Source organism: Protobothrops mucrosquamatus, unplaced genomic scaffold (genome assembly GCF_001527695.2).
Source record: "Protobothrops mucrosquamatus isolate PMUCROS unplaced genomic scaffold, P.Mucros_1.0 scaffold3800, whole genome shotgun sequence".
NCBI lineage: Eukaryota > Metazoa > Chordata > Lepidosauria > Squamata > Viperidae > Protobothrops > Protobothrops mucrosquamatus.
The window spans coordinates 56,558-67,881 of record NW_015389753.1 but is presented as its reverse complement, the minus strand read 5'-3'; positions in this window follow the sequence as shown (position 1 = coordinate 67,881).

The following is an 11,324-nucleotide window of genomic DNA, read 5'->3' as shown; positions in this document are numbered from 1 at the left end:
GGACCCGAGAAGGTTTACCTGACGTTTGCGGCGTGACGGTGAAGGGTTGAGTTTCCGCCCTTTTCTCTTAGGTGGGAGCTTGGCGCAAGTTCCTGACATTTGTTCTGCAGGTGTCTTTCAACCTGGTGGAAAGATGGTGGAAAAAGAGGGAGAAGGCTACCTCTCCTTGCAAGTCTTCCTCAAAGCCTAACGAGTGTTTCCCCCCCCCCTCCGCCTCGCTTAATGAAACTGTCAAACCTGCTCCATACCGGCATCTAAAACTTAGAAATCTGGGCATGTGTTAAGTGACTTTCCCTTTCTAGCGAATGGAGAGTGTTTCTCTTAATGGCTTGCCTTTAGTAGCAACTTCTAGTGAAATGTTAAAAGGGTAGTTTAGTAGGGTCTTAGTGGTTAAGGCACCAGGTTATATAGAACAGGGGTCCCCAACCTTGGCAACTTTAAGACTTGTGGACTTCAACTCCCAGAATTCCCCAGCCAGCATGGGGAATTCTGGGAGTTGAAGTCCACAAGTCTTAAAGCTGCCAAGGTTGGGGACCCCTGATATAGAAAAGGGTTATATAGAACAGGGGTCCCCAACCTTGGCAACTTTGAGACTTGTGGACTTCAACTCCCAGAATTCCCCAGCCAGCATGGGGAATTCTGGGAGTTGAAGTCCACAAGTCTTAAAGTTGCCAAGGTTGGGGACCCCTGATATAGAAAACTGGAGTCCATATGTTCTATAGCTCCCCCCCCCCATTATGCATGAAAACCGGCTGGGTGACTGAGCCAGTCACTCTCAGCCCAACTCGCCTCCTCAGAGTTGTTTTTGTGGGGAAAATAGGAGGAGGAAGGAATATTAGCTATATTCGCTGTCTTGAATTATTTTCAAAATAATAAAGGTGGGGTATAAATATAGTATTAAGAGTCCTGGCATAGTTTGCTTCGGCTCTGATAAATGGGGAGTGTAGGTTGAAAAGAGGGTTGCTTTTTTTTTTTTTTTTAAAGAGAGGTTGGGCTTCATGAAAAACACAAGACTCTTTTACCTTTGCTGCTACAAAGTTGGTTCTGCTTTTCTGGTTCTGAAGTGGCTGAGACCAGTTACCGCTAACAGAGATCACAGGGAAGCACTTCTCAGAGTATTTGTTACTGAGAGAAGCATGTGGCCATGCTGTGAAGAGAATTATTTCTTACAGTAGGAGAAGCAGGTTTCTTTGCCTAAGAACATTTGTTTTTAAATGTACCAAATACAGTATAAACATGCTTCGGTCATATTTTGGTGTGTTTTTGTTTTTTAGACAAAATCCTTACTGATCACAGGCACTATAGAAGAGCCCTGTTTATAGCGACTAAAAATCATGAGGAGCCCGCTAGCACCTTTTCAGACTAAATATATATACATAGATAGATAGATAGATAGATAGATAGATAGATAGATAGATAGATAGATAGATAGATAGATAGATACACACATACATTTTAAAAGGGCAAGCTTTTGGGAACTGTTCAAATTTGTTAGTTGGGAAAGGTGCCAGTAGACTCCTGGTTTTTGAGTGATGACAAGCTAAATCTTATTTTTTAATTGTCTGGATTCATTTACTTTGAATGAAACAGGAGTCAATTCATTGTAGTTTCTCTCCTGATGTACTATGATCAAAATTTCTGTAATATCTAATACATTCTTTGAGCTGGACATGTTCTCTTAACTGTGTTCCCACAACTTGTTAAGCTAATTTAGTCTGTCTCTGTTTATTATAGCGGACGTCGTTATTTTATGGCTTTCTGAGTCATAATTGACTTAAAAATTATAAACAGAATATTTATTAATTTTGTATGGCTGCCTAACAGTGATTCTGGGTGGCATACAGTAATAAAAAATTTGTATGAAGACAACTGCAATATTTGTTAGATTTTAATATTAGATTTATATCCTATTATTCATAAGCTCTAGGTGACATACATAGGTTTCGTATGTTTCCAACAACCCTGTGTAATCTGTGTAAATTAAGGTTTTGTTAACAGATTGATTATCTCTTTTAAAGAAATAAGCTATCAAGAGTCATTTACAGCATGAATCCTATTGTAAAAATGATCTCTTTAATGGTTTCAAGGAACAAAGCCACTCATGTTAATATTCGTTTATTGAAGGGGCAAAAAAAAAACAGTGACCAGACAATTGTTTCCTTGTAAGCAAATGGTAATAAGCTACATTCTATGTATATAGGAAGGGAGTGTAATACCGTAGAAGTGGCTGTTTGGTTTTAGGCCACCCAGATATAATTTAATTTTAGTAATCTAATAAAATTGATTTTGTATTATGTTTGTGTCCATACTTTAAACTAGAAGCATTGATAATTTTTTTGACTTCTCTAATAAATCCAAGATATGTCTAAATAAGTTGCTAGATTAAAGATCTTCCAAATAAGATAAATCTTAGTCCAATCTTAATTAGGTGAACCTGATATTCAGAAAGTATTGACACTCTATCTAATTCTTAAATGCTTCTTTGTAATTAGAGAACTGATACAAAGTGAACAATTTAGACTTCATTGCAGTAAAGATTATTCCACCTAACATCTATTCAAGGCAATTTACAACTGAACTATCTAAAGCCAATCAATTCTTTCTGTATAAGACAACAGTTTTATTGAAATTTTCAAAACTGCTTAGAAAATGATTTTACTCTCTGGAGAATTAAGCAGCATCCCAAAGCACTTTTGATTCACTATCCAGTAGAATCAAAAACTATTCCATCCTAAAGTGTATGTAATTGAGGGAAATAAAAAAATGTGACTACTCCATTTTTCTGTAATTGATATCCTGCATAGGAGCAGGGATTAATTTTCCAGTAATGTTTTCCTCATCTATTATCTTCATTAGACTCCAGTATCCATGCTTTTTTTTTATTCTAATAGGCTTTAGAATTAAAAAAAAATGTTTATGCTCTTTATTGTCAGGTCGGTTTGATTTTATGCACTTTTATTTGTCATGGCCATGAGGCCCAAAAGGGCAGTATAACTGTATCTGGTCGTTGTCACCATTTAGCACTGCCCAGGGAGCATGTGTAACTTAAGGAATGCTACAGACACAGTGTCAAGGTAATGATTTAATAACTACACAGCTTATGTAATGATGTAATGTAACATAAGGTGGATGATGCAATGATAGGAATGACAGTTTCCTGCTGTAACTGCTGTGTATTGGAGTTTGCTGTATTGTAGATAGTGTATGATATTGTAGATAGTGTATGTTAAACCACCATTTAATGTAGACCACTGTATTTACTCCTGGATTATCTCAGCGCAATAAGACTGTGCATGCTCTGACATGCGGACAACTATTGCTCCCCTATTAAACATATTTTGCAAGATTGCCCACAACATGCATTCTCTGATTCCCTAGGGGTAGGCAACCTTGGCTCTTTTATGACTCGTGGACTTCAACTACCATAATTCCTGAGCCAGCCATGCTGGCTCAGGAATTCTGGGAGTTGAAGTCCAAGAGTCATAAAGGAGCCAAGGTTGCCTACCCCTGCCAAGAAGATCTGCATGAAACAACACTAGAAGTCATCACTTGGATGGCTGAATTGAATATCCAGTTAGGAGCCACTGCTATACCCTCATAGAAGTTTTGCTTATAATTGCGTGAACTGGGTATATACAGTTACTTCTGTCATGTTCTCATACGCTAAATAATAGCCCTGTTTTTAAAAATTCAATTATAACACAAAACACTTTTACATACTTTGTGTATGTAATGGTTCAAAATTTCTAAATTAGGCATATTTGATATGAAAAATTCACAAGTAAGTTGCTGGGTCAGAAAGGACATTGTTAAGAAAAAGTTAGCCTGGCATAATGTGGCATTTACTGCTTATTTGGAAAGAAGTGTTCCCAAAAGAAAGCTAACTGGTGATTAGAGTAGAATTTATAGACACTAAAAGCCATAGTGCTATTTGAGCAAAATGTCTTTCCTAGGTGACAATTGCAAACACATCTATTTTCCACCCAATATGTATTTTATTATGTTTGACATGCTTTTATTTAGTTGAACTGAATCAATATGCTTAATCTAGCTATATCTTCTGAAGTGCCTCTTCAGATCTATCTATTGCAGTATACTTATGATAACACATAACGATCAGAAAACAATTAAAAAAAATCTGGGCTAAAAACTTCAAAGACAAATCTGAATGTTGCTGCATATTAAAAAATTATAGATGTAACATTGAGATAACATTTCGGTATTTTGCTATGACCCTGGAATAGGTCCTGTTTCCTGTGCTTAATGGAATTATGTGCTATGACAGCAAAGACTTTGAAGCTTGTCTTTATTTAACTGCTGTCTTTTGCTGTTGGAAATAGAAAAGCAGTGTTTGACCCTATTTTGATAATCAATCTTAGGGTAAGAAATAGGCAGATTAACTCTACTTGAATTCTTCCTATTTTATTATTTGTAGTAATGCAAGTGGCATATATGTCAATGGCCTTCTGCCAGATCAATACTATTTCTGTGGTCTGTTATGCTTTTGTAACATATCAGCCCAGTTCTTGTTGCATGTAATTCTAAACACTAATATTGTTACCATGTAGATTCTAGAGTGAAACTGTTGTCATGTATACACACACACAAAAGGGAATTTATAATGCATAGTCAAGCTGAAAATGACTAGAGGAAGCTGAATAAAATCTACATTAAATGGACAGATTTGGGAACCTTTTAACTAGTGCCTGGACTGATAGAAAGACCATGAATCAAGTAGAAGAAAGAAATAGATATTTGTAAGTATATTGAACATATTGTATATTCTGCCTTTTTGCTTTCATAAGCATTCAGGAAAGCTAAGAATATGCTTGAAAATATTCTCATCCTGGAATATTTAAATTGGCTAAGGTAATCATTAAAAAGTGAAATTTTCTCTGGAGTAAATGTTAAAATAAAACTGTTACAATGCCTGTGTAGCAAAGCAGAATTAACAGCCTAGAGTTGCTATGTATGGCTTTGTGCCTCTTTTTCTCACGAGCAACAGCTTCTTTTAATTGTGGTCAGTCTTTTGGCTAAGGTTTTCTGTAAGTTATTTTATGAAATATTTAGTGTAGTGCTCCCTAATATTCAACTTTTAATCAGAGGGATTTTTTTTAACAAATTTTATTTATAATACAATTAAAAAAAAAACATTGGATGTGACATTCCAGTATATACATTCTTATCAGATTATTCCACATATCAATCTACAATTCTACTGTGGGTGCGGGATTGGATTGGACTGGAAAATCGGAGATTATTAAAACTGGAAGGTCATGACATGCAGACTGAATGGCATGCCATGTTATGGGATGAGAAGTATAAAGTTCACCAGTACTTCCGGAGGCACTACATCAGACGGGCGCTAATAGATGTATGGATCAAAATCCGACGACAGAACTATAGGCAAGTCCCCAATTGGATCTCAACACTAGAAATGTATATACACCCAAGGTTCATTCAGTTGGGGAAAGTAATAACCTATAAAAACATACTAGACGAGAGAGGAGAATTAAAATCGAGGAAGAATCTCCAAGATGCAGGGATAGAATTAGAATGGTGGGCATACCTCCAACTACAAGCAAGATATAGGCAAGATAAAAAAGAGTGGGGTATAAAGATAGAACCGACAGAATTAGATAAAATTTTATTAGGTCCCGAGGATAAAATGATTAAAAAAATATATCATTTTCTTTTAGATCAGACAATGTATGAAGAACAGGTTAAGGAGACCATGTTAACTTGGAGTAGGGATTATGGTTTCAGTATCGACCTGCATATTTGGCAAGAACTGTGGGAAAGAAATAGGAAACTCATCTTAGCTACCTCATATAAGGAAAATCTTTACAAGATGTTTTATAGATGGCATTTCCCACCCGTAAGGTTAGCTAAAATGGGTTCAAACATTTCACCCCTATGCTGGAAATGTAAAACAGCAATAGGATCATATTACCATATTTGGTGGGAATGCCCAAAGACTCGCGAGTATTGGAACAGGACACAAAACTGGTTGAGGGATATATTAACACTGGACTTAGAGTTAAAACCTGAACTCTTCTTGTTGGGAATAACGACAGAAAAATACGACAAGGGAACAATCTACCTGCTACTACACATCCTGACTGCAGCTAGGCTTGCTTTTGCGCAAAAATGGAAGAGCAAGGAAATTCCCACAGAGGAAGAGTTAATACATAAAATATTAGTATGTGCGGAAATGGACAGGCTCACAATGATATTAAAAGACAAATGTGGATCAATTTATTTTGAAACCTGGGATAAATTTTACTGCTGGAGGAATTCGAAGAGGACGGTTGGGATTAAAGACGAATGTTAAGATAGAAATATATGTTATTTTAGAATAAGTATTGTATATAAAACTTAGATGTATATGTAATCAGAGGGATTCTTAACAAGATGTCCAAATGAGAATTGTGTTAGTATAACAGTGTCAGTTTATAAGATTACCAAATAAATCCCTAAGATGCAGACTATTATTCTGAAATAATAATATGCATGTTAGGAATAAAGAGCCATCCTCAATTCCTATTCTCTATACTTAGGCAGCGAGTAGAAACTAAGGATGGGTCTTAGTAATTTAGTAATAATAAGCAATATATAATTACTGGGAGGAAAGTCAAAGTTAAAAATCTATATGCTTCTAAAACTCTTGCCCCTGTAACCCTTACCTCGGCGAAACAGTGCATCTTAGGACAACAATGTTTATAAGTAAAAGTTTTATTAATTTATAATATATGATACAATAGAACAGTGATGGTGAACCTTTAAGAGACTGAGTGCCCAAACTGCAACCCAAAACCCACTTATGCATTGTCGAGTGCCGGCTGGGTGTGGCCCATTAGCTGGGTGTGGCCAATTGGGTGGGCATGGCCTAATGGGTGGGCATGCCTGCAGTGATAACGTCAGACTGGGTGGGACTAAAAAGTTCAATCAATCAATTCCAACTTTGCAAGATCTTTTTTTTCCTGCGAGAAGTTGAAATTGACTGATTGAACCTTTTTTTTTTTTTTTTTGCACATGGTGGCGAAGGCCTAAAGTGAAAAGGTTTTATAAAACCCAGCTGAAGGCCTAGGACTGGGGCGATGGTGCGCGTGCCCACAGAGAGGGCTCTGAGTGCCGCCTCTCGCACCCGTGCCATAGGTTCGCCACCACTGCAATAGAAATACAAAGTAAATAGCGGAAAAGAGGAGGAAGGGAAAAGGGAGTAGAAAAGTGAGGTAAGGGAGAAAAAAAGGGGGGAAAGGCATTGACGTCCGACTTCCTTTGGTGCAATAGAGTATAGACTTCAAACCTGAACTTTTTACTTTTACAAAATAATATAAACTAGCCATTTCAATAACATCAAATCTATCTAATTGGTAAAGCCCACAATCAAAATTTCATTTTTTTCCCACTTCAAGCACAAAATCTAGAAGCGGTTTCCACATGGCAATAAAAGTATTCGTATTTTTTTCTTTAATCAGTACAGTCAGTTTAGCCATCTCTACTAGCTCCATCAGTTTTTGAACCATGATACCTCAAATGGGCTAACTTACAGAAGGTGTCCAAAATCTGGGACCCCTGACTCTGTGAAATTGAAATTTTTATATTTATACTAGTACCCGGCCACGCATTGCTGTGGCTCAGTCTGGTTAAATTTACGTCCAACAGATGGCGCTGTTTTTCAAAAAAAGCATGTTTTTACCTGTCACAAGTGTGACATCTATATAATAGTAGGTATATAAAAACACACACGTATTCGAATGCAACATTGTGTCAAAATTTCAAAGCAATTGGTGAAGAACTTTCGGAGATTTAAGATTTTGAACAAACGAACATTTACATTTTTATTTATATAGATTTTATAAAACATTTTATGACATTATCATAAAATTATCATAAAACAATTTATGACAGAATGCAAAATATCATAAAACATTTCCCGAGCCAATATTTATGCTATACAGTACATCATGGGCTGTTTCAAGGCAAATGTATCTCAATTGTTCTAGTGAAGAAATACATTAGAAGTTTTTAAATTTTTGAACGTAAGGAAATATCTCTGAAGGCATGACCCAACAGGTTAAGGGTTGTCTAGTAACATAATAAAAGTTGGTAAATTTAGTTGAGAGGCAAAGTTTTTTTACAATCTCCAGTTGTCAAGACAGAGAAAATAAATGTCATACATAGCACTAAGCATAATTCTACACATAGCACTAAGGTTCTGAGATATGCCAGCAAATCAGAAGAATGACACAGTGATCATTCTACGTTGCGATACCAATAACAAGGAAACTTACTAGAATGTGCTATGTACAATATTAATTTCACATACAATAAAATAATATTTATGATCATCAAAGGGAGATGCCAGATCTTCAAACTGGCTTTAGAAAAGGCCCAGAAACATGCTGCATAATTGAGAAAATCAAAGGAACCAAAACCCAGTTAGTATGTGCTTCATTGATTATAAAAAGGCCTTCAACTGTGTTGTTCACATCAAGCTTTGGGAAGTGCTTAAAAAATGGGAATTCCCAGAACATCTCATTGTCTTTAAGCAAAGCTATATACTGATCAAGAAGCTACAGTACAACATGGTGAAACAGATAAAGAGAGTAATGAAACAAGTCTGTCTTACTCTGCTCTGATTTATTCAACTTATATGCAGAATATAAATTGGACTAAATTAGCCTGAAAGAACTTTAAGTGTAGTTTTAAAATTAGAGGAAAGAACATCAAAAATCTGTTCTGTGCTAATGACACTACTCCAATAGCTGAAAACACAAAGGATCTACAAGCTGTAGTAACAAAAGTTGAATAAAGGGAAAATAGGATTAAGATTAAATATAAAGAAGACAAAGATAATGACAACAGGTAAAACCAGTAAAACTGAGAACTGAAAGATACTGAAATGGCAAATAGTTTCTTAAAAGGTCAACCCTCAACAAGCAGTTAAGAAACATGCCACAAATTAGCACTTGTTTTTGTAATCATGAAGGCCTTGGGAAAGATATGCCTTGATGTAATCTATACCTACAAATATCAGAATAGCGTAGGCAATCGTATTCCATGTGATACTTTGTGGAAATGAAATTAGAAGTTTGAAGAAGCCAGATAGAAAGAGTATTGCTACATTTGAATTTGGGTGTTGGAGAAAACTCCCAAGAATCCATGGGAGAGCCAAGAAAACAAATAGGTCATTGCACAAATGAAGCCAGAATTCTCACTCAGGCACAAATGATCAGACTCAAATGATCAGACTCCAGATACATTACGCAAGAACCTAGCTCTCTGGAGAAGGCTGGCGATGCTGGGAAAGAAGGAAGGGAAAAGAAAAGGAAGACCAGCAGCAAGGTGGATGGACTCGGTTACAGTGATGATGGGGTACACCAGACACGTCAAACTTGCGACGTCACATGACATCACGCAATGTATCAGGACAGTTTTGCCATTGCCAGCAATGGGGTGGGCGCAGCTTCCGCGTGACGCGTCCGGCCCGCGGGCTGGCAGTTTGACACCCCTGGGGTACACCATTGGTAAACCTAAAGGTTAGGGATAAGTCATCATGGGAAAAATATCTGTGTGGTCACAAAGAGTCAACTCTGACTTGATGGCACATAATCAACATAATCAAGAACATATTATCCAACTGAATAGGAATCTTACGGACAGCATAGCATTTCCCCCATGCTAATAATGGCATAACCCTATATTTTCATTCTTATCAACATTCATTTTTTAGCAACTGTTATTTTGCCTAACGGTCTGGCATCAAAACTATATATCATAGCACAGCAGAGAAAGAGTGATCACGCAAGTATTTGCCTTATATGTTTGAAGAATATGAAATATTGAATTAAAGCAAATATATGTTGTTGTCTTTTTATAAGATAAACTTTAAGAGAAAAAAATTACATAGCTGAAGTCTTACTTGAAATGTACAATTCCATACAGATTGTCAAACTATAAGAGACTGCACAAATCTCTTAAGTCAAGCTAAGTAAGAAGAGAAATGCAGTTAAAATATAGAAGGTTGGAAGCGGTAACTATTTTTTTTTAATTCCTAGCAATACTTACGATTTCTTTGCTGAATTTTAACATTATAGCTAAATTCAGAAACATAGTTTATCCAGACACTGTGTTACTTCACTTCTATTTACAGTATGTTTCAACCAGTGCCATGTTGTTAAAGCATCAGTTTAAATCCAATCTGGTACTATTTACCTGGATTCTGATTGTAGATGGACCTTAATATTTCCCCATCTATAACACCTTTTAAGTCTAACGATTAAACCAATCTGTAATTTTGGCCAATAAAGACCATAATCTAATACAACTAGTCTTCGTTTACAGACTGCTTCATTTAATGACCATTTGAAATTACAACAGTGTAAAACTTTGCAATTTATCCTTGCATTTATGACATTTATATGGCATATAATCGCCCTTTGTGTCCTTCCCAAACAGCTTCTGACAAACAGGGTTAATGAAGAATGTGTAAGTAAAATTTCAAATTGTGGTCACATCATGTCTCACTTAACTACTACGATGATTCACTTACTGACCAAATGGGAAGTGACCCCATAAGCCCATTGTGGTGATATGATTTTCCACTTAGTGATCACAGCATTTAGTGACAGAATTGCCAGTCCCAATTGTGACTTCTAAGCAAGGACTATTTGTAATCCCTAACTTTGCCTAGTAAAGAGCATAATCTGGCACTACTATAAAAATACAGGTAGTCCTCGACTTACAACAGTTCATTTAGTGACCATTCAAAATTACAGCGGCACTGAAAAAAGTGACTTATGACCATTTTTTACACTTACAATCACTGCAGCATCTCCATGGTCACATGATCAAAATTCAGATGCTTGGCAACTGACTCTTATTTATGACGGCTACAGTGTCTCCTGGGATCACGTGATCAGCTTTTGTGAATCTCTGACAAGCAAAGTCAATGGGGAAGCTAGATTCACTTAACAATCGTGTTACTATCTTAACACGACATAGCCAGTTGGCTCCATCCCTGGCTATCGGGGGCGAGTCATTAGCCCCCGCGGAGAGGGCCCGTAACCTGGGCGTCCTCCTGGATACTCGGCTGTCTTTAGACGACCATATGACAGCTGTGGCCAGGGGGGCTTTTCATCAGGTTCGCCTGATACGCCAGTTGCGCCCCTTTCTGGATCGTGACGCTCTACGCACGGTCACTCAAGCCCTCGTTGTTTCCCGCCTGGACTATTGCAACGCTCTCTACATGGGGCTCCCCTTGAGGTGCACCTGGAGGCTCCAGCTAGTTCAGAATGCGGCCGCGCGGGGGATCCTGG